Here is a 6,749-nt window from a genome sequence, read left to right on the forward strand (position 1 = left end):
AGTTTATTTTTTGAATACACAAATACAAGAATGGATTGATTCCCTCCTGCTGAAATTGAGTGTGTCTATTGGAAGACTTCTGAAATTGCTCAGAGCAAGTTTGGAAATGTTACACAGCCAGAGTTGGCAGCATCTCAGTTCCCTCCAGACTGGGTGGATGAGAGTAGGTTTCATGTCTTCTGCTTAGTAAGGATTTTGTTTGTGCTACAAGATCAGTTCCTTTAGGCAGCAAATTATAAACGTTTTCTCATAGTAGTTCCAGGTAATTCTGTTTTCCATGTCTTTGAAGAACTGAGCAGCTGAAGCTGGTGAAAGGAAAAGTGAAGGACTCACAAGAAGATGATTAGCAAAAAGAGGACTGCAAAAACCTTTACAGAAAAGAAGTTAACTAAGTCATCAAATGGGGGAAAAGATTTGTAGTTATTCTAAAATAGCAGAGTCACTAATGTATATAAATACTCTTAAATGCCAGAGGTGAGAGAAAAGATTATTTATGTTAAATATACTCTCCCAGCATAAGATATTAACTGCAGTGTACCAGTTCTGTTAGATTAAAATTTTAAATGTATTCAACCTGATAATTCCTTAAGTGCCTATTTTATATGGTAATTAAAGTTTATAGGAATCGAGAAAAGTAAAAGCACTGTCAGCCTATGGCAAATGTTGGAAATAGGAGCACCATGCTCCATACCAAAGATGCTACCTCCAATGTAGGACTGAAAAACTGGCCAAAAGTTGGACAAATTTAGGAGACTACACTGGGAAATTATCACTATGTGCTTCCATAGAAAACCTGCTTTGCTGTCATCCCGTTATACACCTTTCCATGCTGTTCCATACTTTCCCATGTATTTGTACATTTATTTTATGGCAAAGGTTATATTATTGTGGGTTTTATTTGGCTTTCCTAATTTACTTATACCAAAGGCATAAAGTTGAGTGAGGTGACTGTCTGGCTTTCAGTCTTTTCCTGCGTGCTTTGCCAAGACTGTTGTACAGCACCTATGAAACATCAGCCCTCAAAATAACAAAGTCTTCCTGGATATAAAATTCTGCATGTTCAAAAGGAATGCAGAAGTAAAAGTCAGCTCCCTTTTAACAAAAGTAACACAGAGAATGAGCTACATTACATAAAAAGGTGTGCAGTGAGATTGAGACTTCTTTGGATTAGGACTTTCACCAGAGGAAGAACCATGAACACAATACTTCAGCAAGGCAGGCTCTGATCCATGATTCTTCCAGGCAGAAAATGTCCATATATCAGTGAGCCTTTCAGACTGCCTGAATGTGCAGTACTGATCTCAGTGACCTCTCTAGAAAGGACTCTCTTCTGAGCTTTGGTTTCTTTTACACATGTTTGTGTCGTGGAGTTATTTTTCTGTTTTACCACTTACTATTAGTGAATACTCTCACTTTGCAAGTGCCTAGTTGCACACACAATTATAGTTACCTCAAAAATGCTAAAAGCTGGCTATATTTGGAATGGAGAAGGAAAAAAATATGAAATCTTAGTCCCAAAACTCGGCATGCATAGTTTAAGGATTTCCTTAAACTTTGTAACTGTCTGCTAGTTCACAGGAGATGGTCACTTAAGGTAAGCCTACCAGGTTGCCCTGAATATTGGTGTTTACAAAATCTGAATTGTTCTGCTTTCTTGGATTTGTGCTGGCTGTTTAATATTATGTTAAGATACCAGAACATTGATGAAGTTTGCTTTGTCTTTTCTTTTTATTTCAGTTTAGCATTTAAAACACTGTTTTTACAGATGGTTTAAGCTTGTAAAAGCAGTTATGTTTTTACTGTATGGTTCTGTTGATAGTCTGCTTGTTGTTAAGGACCACAGATGGTGAATGCTACTTATTTTTCACTATTTTGGAATCCAGATTTTTCTCTCTTTTTTTCTTGTATCTTTTGGAAATCCACAATTAAATTTTATTGGTGAATCTTCAGTGATGACTCTTTATAATTTAAAGATGGGACTTGTGTTCTCAGGCTTGTCTGGCATTTCTGAATGGAGTGTATTTTTAATATTCTGTTGCATGGAAGTGTGACTGGAACAAACCTGTTGCCACACGCATTGGGGAATGGGTCACTAATGCATTTAGAGATGATTAGACCTTTATCTCAGAGGGAGTAAAAGTGGTTCTTAAATGAAAATGTCTGTTCTGGATTTAAAGGAATTGAACTGATTTCTTTCAAGAGGATTTTCCTCTGCAAGGGAGTCCAGTTTTGTTAAGAATGAAATTAAGTAAGTAAGAATTGTTCCCAGTGTCAGGATCCTGAGGTGCTACCTGGCCTTATGGGTCATGATGAACATCCCAGTGCCTCCCCTTACCCCTGGTGCCCAGGATCCTGTTTCACACCAGCCCAGCGCCATCAGCCCCTCACCACAGACACACTTGGCAATGGAGGATGGGGCTGCCCCTGGGTGCCTCCTCCTTCCCTGCTTCCTGACTGGGACTTGTGATAGAATGGGGTGCCAGGCCTGGATTACGCTCATTGTGGGGAGAGTCCCATCTGGTCCTCATAACACCCTAATGTGCAGGTGCTTGGAGTTCTCCATGTCTGTACAAAATGAGTGAGCTCATGACTGTTGCAGGACATGCTGACTTAACCAGAAGTCTTTCTTGAATCTGCTTAAAGAAGCTGAGTAAGTTTTAACTGGACTGAAGACCCTTTTTTCTCATAGGCCATAGTTGCTGGTCAATCTGTAGAATGTGAGATAATTGAAAGCATCAGTAAAATTAACTGGTGTGTCAAATGCTATTCTTCCAACCCATTGCAAAACACAGTTGGGTCTCCAGTTGAAACTAAAATAAAGGTAAAAAAAATGAAAAGGGCTGCAGGTTTTGGACATTTTGTTATTTCAGGAAAACCAGTTGCAGTAAGGTTCTGGAAAGCAGGGACAGCAGCTACTTGCACCAAAATGTTATAAAATTCAGTGATTTGAAAAGCTTGTGTGATATTCATCAATGACTTTTTAAAGCATTATTCTAAATCATATAATTTTAATTTAAACTGCACCACACATCTTACTCATGCACCAAAACAAAAAATCCTATAAAATACTTATGCAAATAGGTTTTTAACATAGCTGTTTATCAACTATTTCTGGAATCATTTGCCTTCTGAGTTGTTCCTTTATTTTTTTTCATACATTAATCATCAAATCATTTTCACTACCATGACTTTTAGAAAGAAGTAGTTAACCCTAAATCAATATTGCCATGCCCAGAGAAGTGCTCTGATGTTCAAAACTAATTCCCTGGAAAACCAGACCACTTTTAAGCACTAACATATGGATTTTTTACAGCTTTCAAGACAACTTTAAGCACTTTAACAAATAGCCTGTATTTACATATTGCTGAATTCTAAATACTGTTCAGAAGTGTTTACTTCTCAATTTGCAAGTGATGTGGGACAAATTTTCACTTTCTCAAAAAAAAAAAAAAAAAGATAAAGGAAAAGAAGAAGAGAAAGATTTATCTACCTTACATAATTTTGCCTAACCTAATTAGACAACCTAATGCATCAGCAGTCATCTCTTCTAGAAGAGTTTATTTTCTGAGTCTAAAGGGACCAGGATATATCATCATAATTTGTAATAGAACTATTTGGCACAACAGAAAAGAACAAAACCCAACCCCTGCTTCAGCTGCTTTACATGCTTCAATAAATTAACTATTAATATGTGATATACAGATCAAAAATAAATGTCAGTGTGGAAATTACGTTACTTTCTTGGCAACAGCTAATGCCTACCAAAGACAAAGCACTGAGAATTGGTGCACACAGATTTCACATCTTCAAGCCCAGCTAATTTTCTTTCATTCTCTTACAAAATAAGCTTATGGGTTGCAATTTTGTGGATGAAAAAGTTAGGCTGTTCTTTGTCATGCTTGCAAGCAAAAGTAATAGCTTCTGGCCTAAATGTAGAAAGGGTTCTCTCTTTTCATCACCCACTGGACTTGGAAATTGATGCCTTTTTAAATTCAGAGATTATCTGACAGGGAACTCTGATATTTGGCAGCAGGCCCACTTTGGTTTCCCAGTTGTCCAAGGACACTGATATATTTCTCCAACAGACGAGCAGTTCTGTTCCATGTTTTTTCCTTTCCCTCCTTTTTTCTGTGGAGCTTTTCACAGTACAATCTTTTCTTGAAATGCTACAGCTGATTGCTGCTTCGTTGTTTAAAAGACCAAAGACATTAATTTAAAAATAACAATAAAAAATTGTTTCCCAAATAAAAACATCTTGCACTGTGCAATAATATTGTCATTTCTATGATTTTTGCTGCTGTTTTTTTCAAATTACTGTAATAGAATTAGAAAGCAATCAATGACTGAAGTTGTTATAGATTTTTCTTTTTAATTTTTTATTACTGAAGGTGATATAGCAACTGCTGGTGACTAGAACTGATTCTGCAAGAGAGAGTAGATAAAGACTCTGTCCTGGGTTCAGCAGTAGCAGTCATTTTTTCTCCTTCTTGGTAGCTGGTGCAGTGCTGTGTTCTGACTTTCGGCCTGGGAACGTTGCTGATAGAAGTGATGTTATTAGTTACTGCTCAAATGTTTACTCTGGCCAAGGACTTTCTGAGCTCATGCTCTGACAGGGAGGAGGGGAGGCCGGGAGGAAGGAGAGACAGGACACCTGACCCAGGCTAGCCAAAAAGGTATTCCATACCACAGCACACCATGCCCAGGATGTAACTGAGAGTTACCCAGAAGGGCTAGGGCTTGGGGGTTTGGAAGACGTATCGGTCGGTGCTCTGTCGGGCAGGGTGGGGTGAGTTATGGGTCGGTGACTGGTGAGGTGTTGTATTCTCTTCATTTGTTATTTCCTTTACCTTTATTATTATTATTGGTAGTAGCAGTAGGGATTTGTGTTATACCTTAGTTATTACACTGTTCTTATCTCAACCCATGGGGGTTACATTCTTTGGATTCTCCTCCCCAGCTCTCCAGGAGTTGGGGGAGCAAGGGTGGGAGGAGTGAGTCAACGGGCTGTGCGGATTGGTTTAAACCACGACAGACTCCTTTGTCTTTAGGAACAGCTAAGACTTTATGTGTCAAGTAATCCTTCAGTGAAGGTGTCCAGTGTACAGCTGAATCCAGTCAGTTGAGAAAATTCAACAGGAAAGTTGCCACGCAGGTCCTAAATTACATTGCAACCTCATGTATTGTTAAAAAAAAATAGAAAACAATCCCCTCCAATAGACACATAGAATGGATATAGGAAATGCATTGAGAATAAGGAATCTGTTCTTAGTGATTAGCATACCTCTCTTTTGGAGAACTGTGTGAGCCATTATATCTGCAGATGATAGAAGCTGACTGAAAACCACAGGAGTTCTGTCAGTGTTGCCAGTTGAGAATCTGGTCCAATATACTAAGAATTTGCCATGGTTTATCATTTATTCTCATTACTAAAGTTTCTAATTCTTAGAGTAGAAAATATTCTTTTACATACATATTTCTGTAGTGAAATTTATAAATCATTAAGGCTTTCTACTTGAGAAAGCAAGGAATACTTTCGAAAGCATGGAGTTTAGCAAGTCAATGGCCTAGTGTTTCCTGAAAGCAATTACTGTTCCAACGGCAGTTCCTAGCCATTGCCTTTAGGAACTACATTACCTACTACAGTTGATTAGTCAAGTAATTGAAATTACCAAAACCTAACGACTCGCGGTATTTTTCAGCTACTATTGCTCTAAGCAGAGAGATAAGGCTATTTTGTCTGCACTTCTGCATATGTAAAGATTAAGAAGATTTAATATGCTTCTTATGGGTTTGCATAGCAGTTGTTCTTGGCAGCGTCAGTGACCTCTAAGATGTTCTCCTACCCTTCACCTATGGCCTGAGCTGTAAAAGAGTAATACACCCTGACTGCTTAGAAAATAATCAGCCCTTCATCTGTCTGCATGCCACTACTGCTGGCTGACAATCTGTTGCCACTGAATGTATCCCCAGTGAATGCAAGACCCTGTGAAGCAGTGCATGCATACATGTGTTGTTGATATAGCGTAAATCTGTCAGATCTTCCAATTCAAGATCCCAGGTTTAAGACAACCCCCCCCCCAAAAAAACTAGGGCTTCTACAGGAAAAAAACTCACTGTTCTCATTGTATCATTTGTGTATGTAATTTTACAGTATGCAATAATGTGACCCGAAGTTGAGTGGGTCTTTAAGCTTTAAAAATCACTGAGTATAGGATGGTGAATGCAAGTGGAGGATTTAGACACTGAGATCTATTAACAGGCACATATAATGCAAATGTATTGAGTCATTAACTTAGTAAAATTTAACCCCAGGTTTAGTTACTTTAAGCTGTGCTAAATGCACTTCTTAATTTAAAATTAATCAAATTACTGCCAAAAATACACAAGTGAAAGTAACTGATAGTGTTTCATTTTTCTGTTACAAGAATACTGAAAAATTAAGGTCATGCTGTTTGGCTACTTCACTCTTAGGTGAAAGATTGAAATTTGGCAATAGAAAAGTTTACAATAACTTGCAGAAAATTTCTGAAAACTTCATTACACAACCACTGAAAAGCAATTTTTTGTCCATATCACACAGGGCTTTCTGAAGGCTCTCAAAAAAGGAGAGAACTCATAGGACTTCTAAGTGATATTCTGCATTGATTGGGCTAAACCCTAGGCTGTACAACATCCTCATCAAGGACCTGAAAGTAAATCTAAAATCATTACTAATGCAAACATGTCAGGTGTTAGTGGCAGGGGAGTCA

This window comes from Melopsittacus undulatus, chromosome 5, assembly GCF_012275295.1.
Source record: "Melopsittacus undulatus isolate bMelUnd1 chromosome 5, bMelUnd1.mat.Z, whole genome shotgun sequence".
NCBI classification, from domain to species: Eukaryota; Metazoa; Chordata; class Aves; order Psittaciformes; family Psittaculidae; genus Melopsittacus; species Melopsittacus undulatus.